Below are 22,492 nucleotides of genomic sequence, written 5' to 3' on the forward strand. Positions count from 1 at the left end.
GCATTTGCACTGCAAGGCAGAGGCAGTCTTCTCTGTTTCCGCAAAAGATTCACCAAAAGGTGGGAAGAGCAGACACATTTGTTAAGGCACTACTGGGAGCTGCATCCCTAACTCCACTTTACCTGGCAGGTGAGTCACCCAGCTTAGCCACGGTGCGACTCTCTGGGACTTTTCTCCCAACCGCTCCATTTTTCATCAATGACAATCAAAAGGAAGGTGACATGACATCTGTGTGTGAACATCTCCAGGGAATCACAAGGATGTGTGGCGCAGGCTCTCGTGTTGCAGCAATTGCAGTCGAAGCAACCGCCATGCCAATGCCAGTCATAGCAGCGTTTTCATCAACTCCAGGTTTGTGATTTGATTGTTTCCCATGCTTCTCTCCAAAGATGCCTTTTCCTTAGCAAGCAATGACTTGGATACCAAGGGAGTCCTCTTCTGTTTCCTAGGCAGACACAGGAAAATGTGAGCAGAGGAGACAAAATCCATACACCAAGGCACCACCGGGAGTTGAACCCAGGATCTCCTGTTTACGAGACAGGTGCTTTAGCCAGCTAAGCCATGGTGCCTGCCTGAAGAAGGTATTTGCAACTGTTTCATTTGCTGGTTCAAGTCAACACCTGCAAATTCTAAAGTACTGACGTTCCCCATTTCCCTCAAGACTTGCAGACCTTGAGGTGTCTGGCTCTCTGTGCACAGAAAGCCACAGCTGAGTAGACAGAGGGCTTCTAACATGTGCCTCTCCCACCAGTCACTGTGATCATATAATGGTTAGTGATCTGTATTTCAGTCGCAGCAACCTCGGCTCAGTTCTGAGTCATGGTAACCTTTCCTTCAGCTCCAGACTTCTCATTTGCCACTTTCCATGTGTGGTGGGCTGTCTGCCCCAAACAAGCAGGAGAAAGATTAAGGCAGCCACCTTAGTGCTGCTGGCACATCTCTGCACACCCATTGCGGGAGGGGAGCAGAGGGCCTCCATGTGCTGTCTGGGGTAGGGGCAGAGCACAGAGCTGCCTCCCCTCCCGGGTCTATTGCATGGCCCCTCCCCTCACACAGAGGGACTTGTTAGCTGGAGCCTGACATGACAAACCCAGGGGTGAGATGTCTGAGGATTTACTCACTGAGGGCTGGGCTCAGGCAGCCAGTTTCATGCAGGTGTTTCAGCCCCCAGGCCCCCCGAGTCTCCTCTGACCGTATTTCCCAGTGACACTGCATGTGGGTGGTGGGTATAAGGGGCTCGGCGAGGCTGAGGGGGCAAGAAATGCTGGATGTGATGCTCCCCCCTTTGGAGGGGGGGCTGGGCTGCAACCTGCCGTCTTCAGAGTGCCACCGACAGACCCTCCCGAGCAGTGGGGGAGCCACCAGTACCCAGCCCATGGCCCCGCCTGTGCTCTGCCCCCAGGCCCTGCCCTGGCTCGGACTCTCCCCCGAGAACCCACCCCCCCACAGGGGTAGGCAGATCTTCCACCTGATCAGCCCCGAGCCAGGTCTCTGTGCTGCAAATTATTCCAGCCTCTGGGAGGGAAAGCGCAGCAGCCCCCAGCTCCAGCTCTGTCAGCTCTTTGCTCTCACTGGGATAGAAGACAACAAGTCTATCACTGCTCAGTAGAGCGACCAGATGTCCTGATTTTGTAGGCACAGTCCTGATATTTGGGGCTCTTTCTATAGGCACCAATTACCCCCCCCCACCCTCCCTCCTGATTTTTCACACTTGGTGTCTGGTCACCCTATTGCTCAGTGTGAGGCGAATGTCTCTGTGTTCTCTGCCGTTCGTGGTGGGGAGTTTCCCCACTGATAACAGTTCTTGCTGGGTCGGGGAGGGGAGAGAGAAGAGGGGTTTGCTCTGTTTCATTCCTCTCCATTTTCTGTTCCTCCCCGTCCCTTCCAGGGTCCTCCCTTCCATTTCAGACTGTGCAGTGACACCCTCCCCACACCCAGGACTCTCGAGCCTCTGGAGCAGCACGATCCCATGAGATCCTCAGTGACCAAGGGTCTTTTCCAACTTCCAGGAGACCCCAGCTTGAGACTAAAGGAAGCTCTGTTCCTTCCTGGGGATCCTCTCTCCCTTCCTGGAGATCAAGATCATGAAGCCTCTGCCTTGCCTCCTGGGTCTGAATTAATGTCCCATTTCCCACTATCTGCTCAAAATAAACAAGTTTCTAACCCAGGTGAGCAGAGTTAATTCAGTTCTCAGCTGGAATCCTTCACCCACATTTCTTAGGAGATACAGACTCTCTGACACAGACTGACTGGGGTTCATCTCTGCATGTCCCCAATGGGGAAGGAAAGACACTGAGGGCGAAGGAAGATAGGCAGGAGTCAAATCTGGGTGGTCCCTGGAGCCAGATGATTGAGTGGCCCTGGAGTCAGCCACTGTGGCCACTGCAGAAGTCACAGAATCCGTCACTTCCACCACCTCCGTGACAGACACGGAGACAAACCCTTCCCTGCTGTGACTGCAGTTCCTGGAAGGAAAGAGAAGAACAGAAAGTGACGAGAGAACGAAAAAGAGATTCCTGTCACCTCTCTCCCTGCTCCCTCCCCTTGTATTCTGTAACCCCATCTCACTGGGTTCCTGTGCTGGTGCCATGGGGTGACACTAGAGTTCTGGGGATTTGGGGGCTCTTCATTTCTCAACATTTCACACAAATTTGTCTTTGGGCTGAAATTTCTCCTGTTAGGCCTCTCAGTCAGAGCTGCACCCCACCCTGTTTGTGGGGCAGGGAGATGTAAATTGCAGAGCAGGCAGAGAAGTCGCCCATACAGGGTCATATTGATCTGGTGACTGGTTCGGACTGGGGTCACACATCCTCTGACACAGGCTCATGTGCAGAACATGGGAGCTCTGGCTTGTCCTAAATGCTGTAGACTGTGAGTTCCTGGAAAGGGCAGGGGAGAGGGAGCAAGAGGAGAAAAGCAGAGACATTGGAGACGAGGAATTGGGGGGAGAAGAAGGAGAGAACAGAGAGACAATAAATGATTGAAGCAGAACAGGTGTCCCAACTCCATCTTGCTCATCACAGGTGTTCAGAGAGACAGGTAGTTGCGGGTTTTCCAGTGTCAAGTCTGAACTTTGATTCTAACAATTTGAGTTCAAATATCAAGGGGATCTCCACATACCTGATCTCTTCCCCCCTCCCCTTTTTTGTATTAATTTTTATTTTGACGTGTTTGGCTTAACCGTGATCTTCCCTTTCCCCACCTGTATTGCAATTTGGGGGTTATGTTTATTGTGCCTCCCTTTTGTTCATGTCGTTATAATTGTAACAGCAAAGGAACCTGCAGGAGCAAAAACTGACTCAAAACTTCATTTCCCCACCATGCCGGAACATCCTACAAACAGCTCACGCAGCTGGAATCATAACACGCAAGGCCAGGGGATGGGAGATGCAGGTTTCCAAGGGTTCTGTCTTTCTCAGATGACACATTCCAGCCCCTTGTGTGCCTCCATCCTGTATGACCTGCTGGACTTCGACACATTTATTATTTCATTCTATAGATAATGTGATTGTAACACAATGTGACTGAAATTGTACCACTTCCAGATGAGGAAACAACAAAAGAGAAAAGCCATTATTGCATTGACTGGGAATCTAACCCAGATCAAGTGCTTAGAAGGCACCTACGCACACCACTATACCACCAATGCATCTGGCAGGAGTAGCTTTCCTGCAGGCTGTGAGTGCTGGCAAAGGGGGTGACACATAACCACAGAGTTAATGAGCAGGGTGGATGGGCTGGAAGCTGCCTGACAGCTGGGAGCAGAGTTAGGATCCCAGAGTGACTGAAACGGGGCAAAGGTGAAAACAGATCTCATTGGGAGCTGGCCCCACACCCGCCCCGCCCCTAGGAGAAGGGAACTGAAACTCAACTTCAATCATAGAAAAATCTTCCCTGAGAAGGAAGGGGACAGCTTGTTTTAAAGACCAGGTTTGTGTTTGTTCCTGCTACATACGGAGGGGCTGGGTAGTGCTGATTCCAGCCCCCAGACTTTGGGAGGATAAGGAACAAATTCAGGCTGCCAGTGACCTGCAGGAGGGAGATGATCTTTTGACAGTGACGGACGCCTCGTCCTAAAGGCCTTTGTCTGCCCCCTTCCAGTGACTGTTTGGTACAGGAATGCAGCCCCCACGCCTGGGTCTCTCCTGGGGAAATGATGTTTCTGTGCAAAACACCAAAGCTTTTAACAGAAAGGAAGAAAAGGAAATGGCCACACGATGGGACTAGGACATAAGGAATGAAACACAAGATGCTTCTCCCCTGTGCATTGACTTTTAACCTTGTTTGTGGTGGTGTTGTATCCATGTTGGTCCCAGGGGTCCTCTGGGGTGCCGGGCATTGGCCACTTTTGGGAGAGTGGGCTAGATGAACTGGTCTGACTCAGTGTGGCTGTTCTTATGTTCTAACTGCTGGTTATGGAAGAGACGAACTTCCAGGCTACACAGAACTGAAGAAGGGTGCTGGGTTAGCTCCACAGCTTGTCTCTTTCACCAACAGAGGTTGGTCCTCTGCAAGCTCTTACCCTCACCCGCCTTGTCTCTCTTGGACTCCGAAAAGTGTTTTCTCTCAACTCCCCTTGGAGAGACGTTAAGTTTCCCTTTGGGCAACTATCAGGCTGAAGCAATTGTATTGACTGTGACACTAGAATTGAAGATTTAATATTATAAATAAATGAGTCTAATCCTGAGGTTCTGGTTTTCACATTGATTTTTCTAACTCAGTTCCCAATTCTCTTCTAGAAAGGCCTCCAGGCTCCCTGCCCAGCCCAGCAAAAGTGGCAAGGAGAAAGCCCACACTGCTGCTCTTTCAGGTAGTTGAAAGCTGCTATCAAACCCCCCTCACTCAGTCAGTCCCCAGTCTGTAGCAGTGCATGGGATTCTTCCATCCTAAGTGCAGGACTCTGCACTTCTCCTTGTTGAACCTCCTCAGATTTCTTTTGGCCCAATCCTCCAATTTGTCTAGGTCGCTCTGGACCCAAACCCTGTCCTCCAGTGCTTGGATTCTTTACAAGGCCCCTTCCCCTTTTAAGGACCTGCTTCTCATGGCCTGCGACTGGAGATGACTTGGCTGCATCTGGTGGGTCACACTCCATCTCAGCCAGTGTCCATGCTCTGGGTGTGTGAGTGCTGCCTAATGAGAGTCCCAGACACCTTGTGTCCCCCCTCACTCAGTCAGTCCCCAGTCTGTAGCAGTGCATGGGATTCTTCCATCCTAAGTGCAGGACTCTGCACTTCTCCTTGTTGAACCTCCTCAGATTTCTTTTGGCCCAATCCTCCAATTTGTCTAGGTCGCTCTGGACCCAAACCCTGTCCTCCAGTGCTTGGATTCTTTACAAGGCCCCTTCCCCTTTTAAGAACCTGCTTCTCATGGCCTGCGACTGGAGATGACTTGGCTGCATCTGGTGGGTCACACTCCATCTCAGCCAGTGTCCATGCTCTGGGTGTGTGAGTGCTGCCTAATGAGAGTCCCAGACACCTTGTCTACATGGGAGATCTTCTGCTCTCCTCCTGGTGCTCACGTCCGTGAACCCGAATACTCCCTCAGTCCTCAGAGAGAGACCTGGAGAAGGAGACCTGCTGGAGCAAAACCACAGGGGTCTCTGAGGTTTCCCTGGCCCCTCGCCCCTGTCCTGCCTGGCTGATGTCAGCATCTCTCTGTGAGGTCACCACCTCCCCACCACCTTGGACCAATAGGCTGAGGTCCTGCCAAAGGCCTTTGTGATGTCACTGCCACACCCCTCCCTTGCTGTGCCAATGTCCTGCCCCTGGCCAGGCACTTTGCAGGTTTGAGCTGCTCCCTGTGGATCACCCCACTCAAGGAGTGTTCGTTCTAGGCAGCAAGCCGGCTAGACAGGGAAACATCAGACGCTGCTCCCAATGCTACACTCAGATTTTCAGAAATGAGTCGACTTTACGGCCAGAAGAGACCATTAGAGCATCTAATCTGACCCCCTGCATATCACAGGCCTCCTGTAGGACACAATAGCAGGTGAGGGTGGGGGGCTGAGGAAGCGAGCGGGCAGCCAGTGGCGGGGGGGGGGGGCAGGGCAGCCAGTGGCTGGCCCCAGCTCACCTCCACTCCGCCTCCTCCCCTGAATGCCCCACCTCGCTTTCCCCCCTCCCCCTGCTAATCAGCTGTTCGCGCAGGAAGCCTTGGAGGGAAGAGAAGCCGTGTGGCGGCTTTGCACTCAGGCCCAGCAAGGTGGAGACGGAGATGAGGTGAGCTGGGGTTGGGGGGCTTCCCGCACCGCAGCAGGTAATGGTGGGTGGGTCAGGTGAGCTGGCGATGGGGGAAGAGAGCTGAGGCGGCGAGCAGACAGGTGAGCCATAGGGGGCGGGGGCTGAGGAGGCGAGTGGGCGGGCAGTGGCGGGGGGGCAGGTGTGCCGGCAGCAGGGGAGGGGGGTTGAGGAGGTGAGCAGGGGCTGGGGGGCTGAGGAGGTGAATGATGAGTCAGTGGCTGACCTGTTCTGCTGATCTGGTCTGGCTCCCAGCCCCTCTCCAAGGGTTGCAGCTGTCTGGAGGTGCTGCCTTCCACGCCTTCCTCAGTCCCACCGCATTTACTCCACAGGGCGACTGATTACAAAGTGGGGGGAAGATCTTATTCTACTTCTAGCAAAAAAGACATTTCTTTTACCTTAATTATATTACCTTAGGGGCCCCCTATAACATATTAGCAAGGTTCATTACCGCTGTTTTGGCAGGGTGGTGCTGGGGAAGGAGGGTTTGTTTCACGAGGCGGGCGGCGCTCGGGGGAATTGTTTCGGAGGGGCTGGGCAACGCTAATGGGGTTCTTTTCAAAGGGCGGGCGGTGCTGGGGGGGCTGTGTTTCGGGGGGCTGGGCGGTGCTGGGGGGGTGTTTCAGCAGCACTGGGGGTGGGGGGGTTTCGGTGAGGCTGGAAGGTTTTTAGCCCTCAGCTGTTTTCTTTGAAGTAATATTGCCCTCGCCGCTTTACGAGTTGTGCAGGCCTTGACTAAACCACAGACTCTGGGCTCAGCATTCAAGTATCCTGCAGTCTGAACTTTGAATCCGATACATTCCCTCATTGGCTACCATTGTTTGGCCAGCAGGGAAGTGCTTCTTGTCCAACAAGGCAGCCAGATTGGGACCCGTAGGCATGGAATGGCTCTGAAGGAATCAGCTGTTTCTCTCTGCGCTTTGGATCCAAATGGTAAAAGACAGTTGCTCCCACTTTAATCATGGCGTCCTTTAGGACTGTGACCAATGCCACTTAACTAGGGAGCAGGGTTCTAAAAACAGTTTACCTGGGCCACAGGTCACCATAGCTTCCATCTCTGGGGTGAAAATGAACCACTAGTACCTACAATTTCTACCCAAGTTCTTGTCAAATCTTTGACCTTACTTGGAGTAATTTTACACTTCTCTGGCGTAGAATTCTTCACCAACCGCACAACAGATCAGTAGCGATAGTGAGGTACAACTCCCCCTTCTGTGCCCTTTTATTTCTTTAATCTGGTGGCACAGATTAAAATTAGGGACTAAATTCAGGTGCAACTTAGAATCCCTGTAAGACAACAAATGTCAGGTCTCTATTAAAAAGAGGTATCTTTCTGCAGCTACAGCACATTCAACATGGATTTCATTTTCTACACATTTGTAGAATCTCCCAGGTGTGAGCTAAACAGAAATGTCACTTCCATTTTTCCCATCTCTACCTAGATAGGGATTGTATTTCCCAAATAAAAGGCAACATGCAGCTGATTAGGAAGGCGATATCTTCAGGAGCAACCTCCTGCAAGGCCTGGGCCAGAGCGGCTTTGGTAGCCAAATGCATGGGTACTTTGTTTAATTACAAGTAATTTACGAGGGAATCCTCTTCCCAGCCCTTTAGAAAAAATATAGACCTAAGAAGCTGAACAAAAGGGAGATTGGGATGGTGATGAGGAATCAGGGTAAATCAGAGGGATTCCTATGTTCTTCTGCTGTTATAGAGGAGAAATGACATTTACCCCTATCCCTACGTTTTTCCTGCTCTTTGTTATAGTTCAATATATTTTAAGTGAGGAAAATGGTAGCAAAAATATCTGCTCCCCAGCACAACCTGAACCAACATCAGAGCAACTGGGAATGAAACAATTGGTTTCCAAAGGGAGAACTCGATGACTAACAATTGCTGTGAAATGGGGGAACAGTATAACCGTGATGCTCAGGGTTTGTTTAGACTAGGGAAAGTGATGGAGTTTAGGTCAGGTCAAGGGGGAAGCTAATGGCAACCCCTGCACCTGGGCTGCATCTGCTCTACAACTATAATTTCCTTTTACCCCAAGATCACTAACTTGAGCAGCCAACGCCATGTACAGCCCTAGTGGATGGAAGGCTCGGGTAGTTTTTGCCTCAGTGTAGCTTGTTGGGTGTGACGATACGGTCCTGGCGGGACCCAACTGAGAGTGCCAGTTCAGGACCAATTGCTTAAACAGGGCAGTTACAGCCCTAGGCTGGGGTTTTTCCACTTGTAAGGCAAACCAAACAAGCCAGCCAAAGAGGAGTTTGGTTTCACACCACTGGCTAACCACAAGTCACACAAGCAATTTCCTTAGATACTCCACAAAAAGAACAGGAGTACTTGTGGCACCTTAGAGACTAACAAATTTATTTTAGCGTGAGCTACAGCTCATTTCTTTGGATGCATAGAATGGAACACACAGACAGGAGATATTTATACATACAGAGAACATGAAAAGGTGGAAGTATGCATACCAACCGGAAAAGTCTAATCAATTGAGATGAGCTATCATCAGCAGGAGGAAAAAACTTTTTGAAGTGGTAATTAAGATGATCCATAGGAGGTGTGAGGAGAACTTAACATAGGGAACTAGATTCAATTAGTGTAATGACCCAACCATTCCCAGTCTCTATTTAGGCCAGAGATAATTGTATCTAATTTGCATATTAATTCCAGTTCAGCAGTTTCTCTTTGGAGTCTGTTTTTTGAAGTTTTTTTGTTGCAAAATTGCCACCTTCAAGTCTGTCACTGAGTGGTTAGAGAGGTTGAAGTGTTCTCCCACTGGTTTTTGAATGTTATGATTCCTCATGTCAGATGTGTGTCCATTTATTCTTTTGCGTAGAGACTGTCCAGTTTGGCCAATGTACATGGCAGAGGGCATTGCTGGCACATGATGGCATATATCACATTGGTAGATGTGCAGGTGTACGAGCCCTGATGGCGTGTCTGATGTGATTAGGTCCTATGATGGTGTCACTTGAATAGATGTGGACAGAGCTGGCATCAGGCTTTGTTGCAAGGATAGGTTCCTGGGTTAGTGTTTATGTTGTATGGTGTGCGGCTGCTGGTGAGTATTTGCTTCAGGTTGGGAGGCTGTCTGTAAGCGAGGACTGGCCTGTCTCCCAAGAGCTGTGAGAGTGAGAGATCATCTTTAAGGATAGGTTGTAGATCTTTGATGATGCGCTGGAGAGGTTTTAGTTGGGGGCTGTAGGTGATGGCTAGTGGCGTTCTGTTATTTTCTTCGTTAGGCCTGTCCTGTAGTAGGTGGCTTCTGGGTACTCTTCTGGCTCTGTCAATCTGTTTTTTCACTTCAGCAGATGGGTATTGTAGTTTTAAGAATGCTTGATAGAGATCTTGTAGGTGTTTATCTCTGTCTGAGGGATTGGAGCAAATACGGTTGTATCTTAGTGCTTGGCTGTAGACAATGGATCGTGTGGTGTGTCTGGGATGGAAGCTGGAGGCATGTAGGTAAGTATAGCGGTCAGTGGGTTTCCGGTATAGGGTGGTGTTTATGTGACCATCGCTTATTAGCACAGTAGTGTCTAGGAAATGGACCGCTTGTGTGGATTGGTCTAGGCTGAGGTTGATGGTGGGATGGAAATTGTTAAGATCACGGTGGAATTCCTCGAGGGCTTCTTTTCCATGAGTCCAGATGATGAAGATGTCATCAATGTAGCGCAAGTAGAGTAGGGGCGTTAGGGAACGAGAGCTAAGGAAGCGTTGTTCTAAGTCAGCCATAAAGATGTTGGCATATTGAGGGGCCATGCGGGTACCCATAGCAGTGCCACTGACTTGAAGGTAAACATTGTCCCCAAATGTGAAATAGTTGTGGGTGAGGACAAAGTCACAAAGTTCAGCCACCAGGTTTGCCGTGATATTATCGGAGATACTGTTCCTGATGGCCTTTAGTCCATCTTTGTGTGGAATGTTGGTGTAGAGGGCTTCCACATCCATAGTGGCCAGAATGGTGCTTTCTGGAAGATCACCAAGGGATTATAGTTTCTTCAGGAAGTCAGTGGTGTCTCGAAGATAGCTGGGAGTGCTGGTAGCATAGGGCCTGAGGAGAGAGTCCACATAGCCAGACAATCCTGCTGTTAAGGTGCCAATGTTTGAGATGATGGGGTGTCCAGGATTTCCAGGTTTATGGATCTTGGGTAGCAAATAGAATACACCTACTCTGAAACTTAGACACTCCAGTCTGCCAGTATCACCACCAGGGCCACTTGTCCTGCGGATGAATGGTTATGAAAACCAACACCCCAATAAAAGAAAACGGTTCTCTTGATCCCAAGGAATCAAGTCCCAGACCCAGGTCAATATACAAATCAGATCTTACCCACAAATCATGCTGTTGCCAATCCTTTAGAATCTAAAATCTAAAGGTTTATTCATAAAGGGGAAAAAGGTAGAGATGAGAGCTAGAATTGGTTAAATGGAATCAATTACATACAGTAATGGCAAAGTTCTTAGTTCAGGCTTGCTGCAGTGATGGCATAAACTGCAGGTTCAAATCAAGTCTCTGGAACATCCCCAGCTGGGATGGGTCAGTCAGTCCCTTGTGTAGAGCTTCAGCTTGTAGCAAAGTCCCTCCAGAGGTAAGAAGCAGGATTGAAGACAAGATGGAGATGAGGCATTTGCCTTATATAGGCTTTTCCAGGTGTAAGAACCTCTTTGTTCCTTACTGTGGAAAATTACAGCAAAATGGAGTCTGGAGTCACATGGGCCAGTCCCTGCACTTTGCTGAGTTACAAGGCGTGTCTGCCTTCTCTCCATGGGTCAATTCTGTAGCTGATGGTCCTTAATGGGACATCACACAGGCTAGGCAAAGCTAACACCAACTTGTCTGGAATGTTTCCAAAAACACAGCACAAATTTGAAATACAGACAGTATAGATTCAATATTCATAACTTCAACTACAAAAGGATACATGCATACAGACAGCATAATCATAACCAGCAACCCATAACCTGGTCTTAGACACCTTATATGACCCCTTTTTACATAAGATTTGGTGCCACTACAGGACCTTGGTTGCAAACCATATTCTATATGGTCCCAGTTTATATCAACATCACAGGGAATGACACAGGGCAGCAAATTCCCACCTACCCAAGGACAAATTGCTGCAGATAAAACGGGTTGGGTTCACATCCCAAAGCTGAGGAGAATTGAAGAATTATGGACAAAATAGGGAAAAATAAGAGACTAGAGAGTCAATAATTTTAGGGAAAACGAGGGAATCTCCTTGGATTTTCTAGCCACATGTGGGGAGGGGAGAGAGAAGGGGAAGAACCAGAGAGAATTGTTCTCAGGTTTTGAGATGGAAAGAAATGGCACAAACAGGAAAAGGATGCAAGTGGCTCACCCCCGTGACCATAGGCATGCGCAGCACATTTCATTAGGGTGTGCACCCAGGGAGCCCCCGCCCTAGCCCCACCCCATCCACTGCCTCCCCCTTCCTGCCCCCCTCAGAACCCCCAACCCCCCCGCTCCTTGTCCCCTGACTGCCCCCTCCTGGGACCCTGCCCCTAACTGCCCTCCAGGACCCAACCCCCTATCTAAGCCTCCCTGTTCCTTGTCCCCTGACTTCCCCCTCCTGAGACCTCCCACACTATAACTGACTCCTAGGACCCTACCTGTCCCCTGACCCTTATCTACACCTCCACCCCAGACATAAGAACATAAGAAAGGCCGTGCTGGTCAGACCAAAGGTCCATCTAGCCCAGTATCTGTCTACCGACAGTGGCCAATGCCAGGTGCCCCTGAGGGAGTGAACCTAACAGGCAATGATCAAGTGATCTCTCTCCTGCCATCCATCTCCATCCTCTGACGAACAGAGGCTAGGGACACCATTCTTACCCATCCTGGCTAATAGCCATTTATGGACTTAGCCACCATGAATTTATCCAGTCCCTTTAAACATTGTTATAGTCCTAGCCTTCACAACCTCCTCAGGTAAGGAGTTCCACAAGTTGACTGTGCGCTGCGTGAAGAACTTCCTTTTATTTGTTTTAAACCTACTGCCTATTAATTTCATTTGGTGACCCTAGTTCTTGTATTATGGGAATAAGTAAATAACTTTTCCTTATCCACTTTCTCAACATCACTCATGATTTTATATACCTCTATCATGTCCCCTTAGTCTCCTCTTTTCCAACCTGAAGAGTCCTAGCCTCTTTAATCTTTCCTCATATGGGACCCTCTCTAAACCCCTAATCATTTTAGTTGCTCTTTTCTGAACCTTTTCTAGTGCTAGAGTATCTTTTTTGAGGTGAGGAGACCACATCTGTACACAGTATTCGAGATGTGGGCGTACCATGGATTTATATAAGGGCAATAATATATTCTCAGTCTTATTCTCTATCCCCTTTTAATGATTCCTAACATCCTGTTTGCTTTTTTGACCGCCTCTGCACACTGCGTGGACATCTTCAGAGAACTATCCACGATAACTCCAAGATCTTTTCCTGACTCGTTGTAGCTAAATTAGCCCCATCATGTTGTATGTATAGTTGGGGTTATTTTTTCCAACGTGCATTACTTTACATTTATCCACATTAAATTTCATTTGCCATTTTGTTGCCCAATCACTTAGTTTTGTGAGATCTTTTTGAAGTTCTTCACAATCTGCTTTGGTCTTAACTATCTTGAGTAGTTTAGTGTCATCTGCAAACTTTGCCACCTCACTGTTTACCCCTTTCTCCAGATCATTTATGAATAAATTGAATAGGATTGGTCCTAGGACTGACCCTTGGGGAACACCACTAGTTACCCCTCTCCATTCTGAGAATTTACCATTAATTCCTACCCTTTGTTCCCTGTCCTTTAACCAGTTCTCAATCCATGAAAGGACCTTTCCTTTTATCCCATGACAGCTTAATTTACGTAAGAGCCTTTGGTGAGGGACTTTGTCAAAGGCTTTCTGGAAATCTAAGTACACTATGTCCACCGGATCCCCCTTGTCCACATGTTTGTTGACCCCTTCAAAGAACTCTAATAGATTAGTAAGACACGATTTCCTTTACAGAAACCATGTTGACTATTGCTCAAGAGTTTATGTTTTTCTATGTGTCTGACAATTTTATTCTTTACTATTGTTTCAACTAATTTGCCCGGTACCGACGTTAGACTTACCGGTCTGTAATTGCCAGGATCACCCCTAGAGCCCTTTTTAAATATTGGCGTTACATTAGCTAACTTCCAGTCATTGGGTACCGAAGCCGATTTAAAGGACAGGTTACAAACCTTGGTTAATAGTTCCGCAACTTCACATTTGAGTTCTTTCAGAACTCTTGGGTGAATGCCATCTGGTCCCGGTGACTTGTTAATGTTGAGTTTATCAATTAATTCCAAAACCTCCTCTAGTGACACTTCAATCTGTGACAGTTCCTCAGATTTGTCACCTACAAAAGCCAGCTCAGGTCTGGGAATCTCCCTAACATCCTCAGCCGTGAAGACTGAAGCAAAGAATCCATTTAGTTTCTCCGCAATGACTTTATCATCTTTAAGCGCTCCTTTTGTATTTTCATCGTCAAGGGGCCCCACTGGTTGTTTAGCAGGCTTCCTGCTTCTGATGTACTTAAAAAACATTTTGTTATTACCTTTGGAGTTTATGGCTAGCCGTTCTTCAAACTCCTCTTTGGCTTTTCTTATTACACTCTTGCACTTAAGTTGGCAGTGTTTGTGCTCCTTTCTATTTGCCTCACTGGGATTTGACTTCCACTTTTTAAAGGAAGTCTTTTTATCTCTCACTGCTTCTTTTAAATGGTTGTTAAGCCACGGTGGCTCTTTTTTAGTTCTTTTACTGTTTTTCTTAATTTGGGGTATACATTGAAGTTGGGCCTCTATTATGGTGTCTTTAAAAAGGGCCCATGCAACTTGCAGGGATTTCACTTTAGTCACTGTACCTTTTAACTTTTGTCTAAATAAAACCCTCATTTTTGTATAGTTCCCCTTTTGAAATTAAAGGCCACAGTGTTGGGCAGTTGAGATGTTCTTCCCACCACAGGGATGTTGAATGCTATTGTATTATGGTCACTATTTCCAAGCGGTCCTGCTATAGTTACCTCTTGGACCAGCTCCTGCGCTCCACTCAGGATTAAATCTATAGTCGCCTCTCATCTTGTGGGTTCCCGTACCAGCTGCTCCATGAAGCAGTCATTTAAAGTATCGAGAAATTTTATCTCTGCATTTCGTCCTGAAGTGAAATGTTCCCAGTCAATATGGGGATAATTGAAATCCCCCACTATTATTGGGTTCTTAATTTTGATAGCCTCTCTAATTTCCCTTAGCATTTCATCATCACTATTACTGTCCTGGTCAGGTGGTCGATAATAGATCCCTACTGTTATATTTTTACTAGAGCATGAAATTTCTATCCATAGAGACTCTATGGAACCTGTGGATTCGCCTAAGATTTTTACTTCATTTGAATCTACACTTTCTTTAACATATAGTGCCACTCCTCCCCCTGCACGGCCTGTTCTGTCCTTCCGATATATTTTGTACCCCGGAATGATTGTGTCCCATTGATTGGTCTCAGTCCACCAGGTTTCTGTGATGCCTATTATATCTATATCCTCCTTTATCACAAGGCACTCTAGTTCACCCATCTTATTATTTAGACATCTGGCATTTGTGTACAAGCACTTTAAAAACTTGTCCCTGTTTATTAGCCTGCCTTTTTCTGATGTGCCAGATTCTTTTTATGTGATTGTTTATCATCTGATCCGGCCCTTACATTATACTTCTCATTCCTCTGCTCCTGACTATAACCTGAGATTCTCTATCATCAGACTCTCCCCCAAGAGAAGTCTGTGTCCGATCCACACGCTCCTCTGCAGCAGTCGGCTTTCCCCCATCTCCTAGTTTAAAAACTGCTCTACAACCTTTTTAATGTTTAGTGCCAGCAGTCTGGTTCCACTTTGGTTTAGGTGGAGCCCATCTCTCCTGTATAGGCTCCTCCCATCCCAGAAGTTTCCCAGTTCCTAATGAACGTGAACCCTCCTCTCTACACCATCGTCTCATCCACGCATTGAGACTCTGCAGTTCTGCCTGCCTACCTGGCCCTGCGCGTGGAACTGGGAGCATTTCTGAAAATGCCACCATAGAGGTTCTGGATTTCAGTCTCTTCCCTAGCAGCCTAAATTTGGCTTCCAGGACATCTCTCCTACCCTTCCCTATGTCATTGGTACCTACATGTACCACGACCACCAGCTCCTCCCCGGCACTACACATAAGTCTATCTATCTTGCTTCTTTTCTCCTTTCTCCTTTTCCCCTCCCAACACCAGGAGGGGTGTGTGTGTGTGTGTGTGTGTGTGTGTGTGTGTTGTGGGGGAGGGCTCGGCAGCTCCCACTGTGGGAGGTCCATCCAAAAATGTGTGGCTGAAATAGTGCTTGGGCAGTCAGGGCCGGATTAACCTTTTGTGGGTCCTGGTACCAAACATATTTGTAGGCCTCTATGTAGTCACTGTGGACTCCGAGTGTGGGCCTGGTGGGGCTGTGCCATTGGTGCCATAGCATACCCGCTACTGAACCTCAGAGACATTTTTCATTTTGATCACACACCTCTCCGTGACTGTACGCATTGCCATACACAGCTCCCTCAGCCCCCGGGTTTTCTTATTGAGCTGCACACCCATGTGGGTTTACCAGTGTCCACAGTGAGCAGAACTTTCATAGTGATCAAGCAAACTCCCCACAGATTTATCTCCTTCCTCATTCAGACCTTCTCTAGCCAAGTCTCCAGTACCCCCCATGTCACCAGTCACGGCATGTGGTCCTAGTCTCAGCTCAGAGTTCTAAAGCCAGCAGACACCTGATCAGTTCTGACAGATCCCTCCCTCAGCCCCTATCCTGCCATGTGAGCCAGCCACCTGCAAACACCATCTCCCCAAAGTCAGGACTTAGCCCTTGGGAATCTGAAGCCACCAGCCTCTCTCCCTCTGCTCCCATCTACATGCTAGTCTGCTACCTGGTCACCACCACCTCTCCCCATGCTTGTTTCCTTTCCACTTTGGACATGCTCCCACCCAGCTGGAAGCTCCCTCTGCCAGCCTGACCTGCTCCCTCTTTCCCTGCTCCCCCTGACATTCCTGTCCTACTGGTGACCTCTGTTCCTTGAGGTGAACTCCAGTGTCTTTAGCTGCTCTAGCTTAATGGCCCCAGTAGTCACAGAGCCACCTGCAGCTTCTCTGGCTACAGCCCTGGGGCCAGTTCCCAGAGGCCAGCCTTAGCCAGCTGCAGCTACTAGCCGCAGGAGGGGTGGCAATGCCAGGGCTGAGCCTGCTTGAACCTTGCAATGGCAGCAGTAGGGACTCTAAATCCTCAGCGCTGGCCCTAGGCAGCTGCAGACTCTGGAGTTAGGCACTTCCCTCCTCTAGGCCATGGCTTTAAATACCCGAGATTCCCATCACCTGCAGCAGAGGCCACCAGTTCCCACGCCCCCCTCAGCCAGCACCTAGTCGTGCAGAAAGTGCAGCCTGAGTGATTTTGGAGGCTGGGGTGGCAGGAGGTTCCCGTCCCTGAGCAGCAGCCCTGCAACAAGCTCACGTGCTTCCCAGTTAGGACATTAGCCGTTACTGACAAGGCTTGTCTGTGTTCTTTTTTTTATCTCATTGTTAGGTGTGAGAAGTATGAACTGTTCAATATGTTCAATGAGTTGGTTAATAAGATGTTTATGAAATAAATCACTGGCTTTAAAATAAGATCCAATCTGGAGCATATGAACTATTGACCCCTGGACTCCAGCTCTGAGAGGGGACTTGTTTACCATCAGGGGACAGGCTCAAACCAGTCCAAACCGGTTTTTCCCGCCAAAACCAGCCCTCAGCGTTCCATCTCCTCAGCACTTTTCCCGCCACAGAAGTGATCTAAGGACGTGCTCAGCGCCTGCGTGGGCCGCCCCCCAGCGACGGCCCCTCCACGGTCGGGTCTTCCCAGCGCTCCCGAGCCGGAGAGCGACGAGCCCCCTCGGTCCCGCCGTGAGACTGAGGAACAGGAGGCCTGTCACCCCCATTCCTGCCGTCCTGCATCCCTGGTGTCCAGCCTCCCACGGAGCCCCCCGGGGAGTGAGAGACCCTGGGGGGGGGCACTGGGGCTGGGCAGGAATGTGACTGTGCCCCGGGGAACCTGGGAGCAGCCTCAGAGCTGCCCCAGCCCCCGGGGGTTTTGGGAGGCAGCGACGGGGGCCTGGCGGGGGGATCCCCGGTGGTGTGGGGGGAGAGGGGGGGTGTCAGGCAGGGAGGGGAGAAGCTGGAGTTGTAGGGGGGGGAAGGTCAGTGGGACGCGGGGTTGAACTGTCTCTGGGCAGCCAGGAAATTCCCGGGGAGTGGGCGGAGTGAAGGGCCTCACTAGAGAAGATATTAAAATCTTCTCTAGTGAGGGGCATTTTCCCACCCATTTGATCTGCGGGGGCCATTTGGGGATTTAGTTGGGGATTGGTCCTGCTTTGAGCAGGGGGTTGGGGTAGACACCTCCTGAGGTCCCTTCCAGCCCTGATATTCTAGGAGATGCCGGGTCTCTGCCAGGGCAGGGAAGGGAGGTGCATGTGTCCCCCATGGGGACTGCCCATACCCCAGTTTCCCAATCCCAGTTGTTGCCCCCTAACTACCAACACAGTTGCCCCCAACCATCAGTTGCCAGTCACCTGTCCATCCCCCACTGCTGCCCCCTTCCTTTATCCAGGGACCTTCCAGCTCCCCCTCCCTTGCCCTTTTAATCAGCTCCTCAAAGGGCTCCCTGCTGCCCATGGCAATGGTGGGGGTGGGGGGAACCATCACTTTGTGTTTATGTATTGGACAGTCGTATAAAACCCAGTCCAACAGTCCCCCTTTTCCACTAGTTCGTTAACAGCAATATAAAATCCCCTCAGATCTTGGTGTTTTTCTCTCATGTTATCAAATACGCAGTTTGTGACACATTTGCTTTGCAAATCTCAAAGATTCATATAAAATACTCTAAACATTTGCCCCACTGCTCTCTAGTTGTCTATTTCTAATTGAATATGCCCTGAGATTTTTCCCCTGTCTCTCTAATTATAAAATACTAAGAAAAGTTCAGATTTACACCTTTCTCAGATTCTTGAACATGGATATAAAATGTTTGCAAATGTTGCCCATTTCCTCTTTATTCATTTATCAAATATTGATGTGAAACACTCAGATTTTACCTCCTATCAACAACTGATATAAAATCCTCTGATTTTCCACTTTCCTCTCTATAATTTGCAAAATGGATCCAAAATCTCTCAGATTGGGAACTCTTTCATTTCTGAACGTTGCTCTCAAAGCTCAGGTTTTGCCTCTTTCTGTGTCATTATCAAATGTCAGTTAAAAATCCTATCGGGTTTGGGGCTGTTCCCCGTGTTTCTAAATCCCAGCAACTTCTTCCTTCGAGGGAACCTGTTACCCTGAGTTCTTCTCCATCCTGGATGTTGTAGGGGGTTAAATTGCCCAGAGATCATCTTTCCTGACTCCTTTGTGAATCATTTGTTCCTCCTTTATCTCTGTTAAAATGTGTGCCGAAGAAAGAGACCAGCCAGATATTTAATACACATCAAAGCCAGAGGCCTCCCCCTGTTTGGGGGGTCAGTGGTTCCCAACCAGTAACAGAAGAGTTGGCTGGACCCTTTTCTCCAGCTGGCACGGGATGATGAGGTCACTCTGAGTGCAGTGTGAGTTGAGAAGTATCCCAAACCCCATGGCAAATGGCCTTGGTGAGGGGTTGCTTCTGCAGTGCTAAGATGCAGCCACCTCTGGGGTGGATCCATGGTGGCCATTATTTGCAGTGACAGGCCATGGACATTTCTTATCTATTTTGTCCCTCCAGGCCTTCCATACTCCAGTTCAAGAGGCATCCCCCAGGGCTCCCTCTGCCTGTGTGACTGGCCAGCAGGGGGCGGTGGTCACTTTCTATCCACTTCTCAGGCACTGTGAGGTAACAGTGTTGCTGGGGGGGTGGGGGTGGAACTGTGGGGGGAGATAGCAGCTGAAGGGGGATTGTGGTGGGGGGAGGCCTCTGGGTGGCTGGGCAGGGGGTACCCTAGTGAGGTTGGTGGGTTCTGGAGATTTGGGGTTTCAGAGGGTGGTTGTGATGTGCCCAGCCCTGAGGCTGTGGGCCCTGGAGGTGGGTATCGCTGGGGGCCTGGTGGCTGCAGAACAGCCGGGGTGGGCGTCTCTTGGGGAGGCGGGACAGGGGGTTAGAGGGAGCCTGGTGCTGTGCCAGGGGCTCTGTCTGGGCTTCCCCCGCAGACTCCTGGGATCGCTGCCGTGCCCAGTGCACAGAGTGTGTGTGGGGGAATCCCCGGTGCTAGGCCAGGGGCTGCCCCTGTAAAGCATCAGGGGATCCCGCAGGGGGGAGGAGGGGGTGCCAGGCAAAAGGCAGGGCAGATTCTGCTGGAGGGCAGGGGCGGAGGGGGTCCTAGGCAGGCAATGAGGGACTGAGTTCCCAGTGGGGGTCTCTTTTGGGGGGTCTCTGGCTTTTGGGGTCTCTTGGGGGGAGGGGGAAAACACTTTGGGACTCCCAACCTGGCAATGAAGATCTGGTGGGGGTTCTCTGGCCGGTGAGGGGAGGGAGAAGCGAGATTCAAAATGTCTCTGTGGGCTTAGCCTGGCAGCAGGGGCCAGGACTACATGGTAATAAACAGATTCAGCATTTCCCAGCATGGCAGGATCTAGGGTGTCTGTCTGCAGGGAAAGGGCCTGGGGGAATTCTGATGTGAAATTAACTAAAACCGGTTCTGAAACACCCACAACTGCCCTTCTCCCCCAGACAGGCTGCAGAATGACGTCCTTGTTTTGCTCCAGCGCATCCCAGCCTGGCTTGGGACAGGGAAGAGAAATGGCTGCAGTGGAGCCAACTCAGGTAGAGATTATCAGGGGGTTGCTGGTGGGTTCCTGCTGGAGGAGAGGGACAGCAAATACACTGGAGATGGGAAGGTTTGCACAGTCTGGTCTGGAGGTTGGAGCGGGGCAGGAAATGCACAGGGTGGAGAAAGGAGGAGGCCAGGGTGTGGCAAACCTGCTGGGAGTTATTTAATAAGTGGCCTAGATTCTAGGTACAGACCCAGGAAGTTCGGAGGTGGAAATGTCCTAATTTGTGAAGAAAGAAAATAGCCCACCTACATGGAGCTATTCAAACTGACCAGACTCCCAGACTCCCAGTGCTGGAGCCTGACCTCACTAACCAGCGGCTGCTGTGAGATATGAAGGGGGCACCCATGAGTCAGGCTTATTGGAGCTGCCTCTCCCTTCATATCCCGCTTTTCACAAGGAGGAGGCTATTGTGCTTCCTACCAGGGAGCTCTCCCTGGACCCTGCTAGGGGCTCCATCTCCTGTATCGGTCAGTGGCTAGTAGGTCTGTGATGGATCTGCTGGGAGAGACAAGGGGCTCTCGCTTCGTCCCCTCACCCTGGTATTTGCTGGATACTCTGAGCGGGGTCAGGATGGGACTCTGTTGAGTGGGATCCACCCAGAGCTTCCATTTGATTGGCTCCTCTCTGCCACAAATAGTGGAGCTGTGAGTGGGGAAAGAGGTCCTGAGTGCTTGACTCTTGCTCTTTCAGGGGCCGGTGACCTTCGAGGAGGTGGCTGTGCATTTCACCAGGGGAGAGTGGGCTCTGCTGGACCCCGCTCAGAGAGCCCTCTACTGGGAGGTCATGGAGGAGAACTGTGAGACTGTGACCTCGCTGGTTCCTGTCCCCTCGGTTCTTGGAAGGGGAAATGAAGAGAAAAGGTTCATGCCAGCCCCATGATGCCACCTCTACTCTGTCCTGTTTCAGCATCACCCCAATATGCCAGTGACACACCCACACTGCCACAGACCCTCCCCTGCTGCAGAACACTTTGGGAACAGAGCACAGGAGCCGTATCGCACAGTGTCAAATAGCTCCTGTTTGCTCAAGTGAAACTGGGGGTTAGGTCTGGCATAACTGTTCCATACCCCTAATCATTTTTGTTGCCCTTTTCTGAACCTTTTCCAATTCCAATATATCTTTTTTTGAGATGGGGCGACAACATCTTCATGCAGTATTCAAGATGTGGGTCTATCATGGATTTATTTGCTGTTTTTACAATTATGATATATGATATATTCTGTCGTATCTATCCCTTTCTTAATTATTTCCAACATTGCTTGCATGATATTTTGCAATATATTCCAAATAAGGAAATTAACGTGCAACATATGTGTCGTTGTTTGGGGTTTAAGCTTTAAAAGGCTTGTGTGATTTTTAGCTCAGGGACAGTATTCCAATAGCTGTCGCCCCTGCGCACTTTTAACCAAGAAAAGAACCTCAGGCTGAGCTGATTCAAAATCAAACGTGTGGTTGTTTTCCACAACAGCTTCAAGAGGTCCCTGTGATGGAATGTAAATGTCTTCTTCACACCTTCCCCCTGCAGGAGAATGGCTGTTTGACCAGCTGTTTGCCTTGATGTCTCTGAGGAACTGGTCTGTGGGTGTTCCCCAGAATTGTAACATTTTCAGTAATCTCATACTGTAAAATCTCATAACTTTACATACAGTGTTACTACACATTTTAACAGGAGGATAATATTCAGTAGATTATGCGTTTTCAAATGATACCTCACAAGCCATACTGTGTACAAAATTGATCATAATTTTCTAGAAGAGTGAACACAGGGTATAGACTGACACAGTGTCTGTGTGTGTGTTCCCAGCAGATATGTGGGTATTTCAATCCCTTATAAGGATAGTGTTCGGCATCTTCAAGGCCCTGGGGAACTGGTCCTGGGAATTCACTGGTTTACCAAGTGTGACACTGTATGGAATTGTGAGACACTTTGGTATTAATAATAAAATAATAATGAATTGTGCTAGATATGCCATGTAAGGTGTCAGTAAAAATGTTATGATTTGCCAAGTATGATAATATTATTTCTATGTTTGTATCACCTTTGTATTGTGAGTTATAGATATGTAGGGTATATCTGTATTTCCAGACTTGTGCAGTGTTTCTGGGTGACACCCCCAGACATATTGGGATCAACACTGCCTAGCCTGTTTGATGGCCCATTGACGATCATCAGCTGTACAATGAGCCCATGGTAAGGGCCAAGGGGATACACCTATTGAGTCAGCAAGACATGCTGGGGTATGCCTGTCTACTGAGAACTCCAAGGCTTTTCCATGCCATTTGCTGTGAATCTTGTGTTTGGAACACAGGAAGTACAGGCCACATGGCAAAAGGAATGTAAAGGGCAGCTGCATCATCTCCATTTTGTCTTCA

At 49.2% G+C, this 22,492-nt stretch overlaps 1 long non-coding RNA gene and 1 other non-coding gene across 2 annotated transcripts; one reads left to right on the forward strand and one right to left on the reverse strand.

Moving 5' to 3' along the window:
* Positions 1-495: 495 nt before the first annotated feature.
* TRNAT-CGU lies at positions 496-569 on the reverse strand. Its single transcript has one exon. It is a non-coding gene; the product is annotated as a tRNA-Thr (tRNA).
* An 18,555-nt stretch (positions 570-19,124) lies between these two features.
* Positions 19,125-20,863, forward strand: LOC120381637. The gene is made up of 3 exons (XR_005588113.1): positions 19,125-19,181; positions 20,016-20,108; positions 20,810-20,863. It is a non-coding gene; the product is annotated as an uncharacterized LOC120381637 (long non-coding RNA).
* The last annotated feature ends 1,629 nt before the right edge of the window (positions 20,864-22,492 follow it).

The sequence above is a fragment of the Mauremys reevesii genome, linkage group 14 (assembly GCF_016161935.1).
Source record: "Mauremys reevesii isolate NIE-2019 linkage group 14, ASM1616193v1, whole genome shotgun sequence".
NCBI classification, from domain to species: Eukaryota; Metazoa; Chordata; order Testudines; family Geoemydidae; genus Mauremys; species Mauremys reevesii.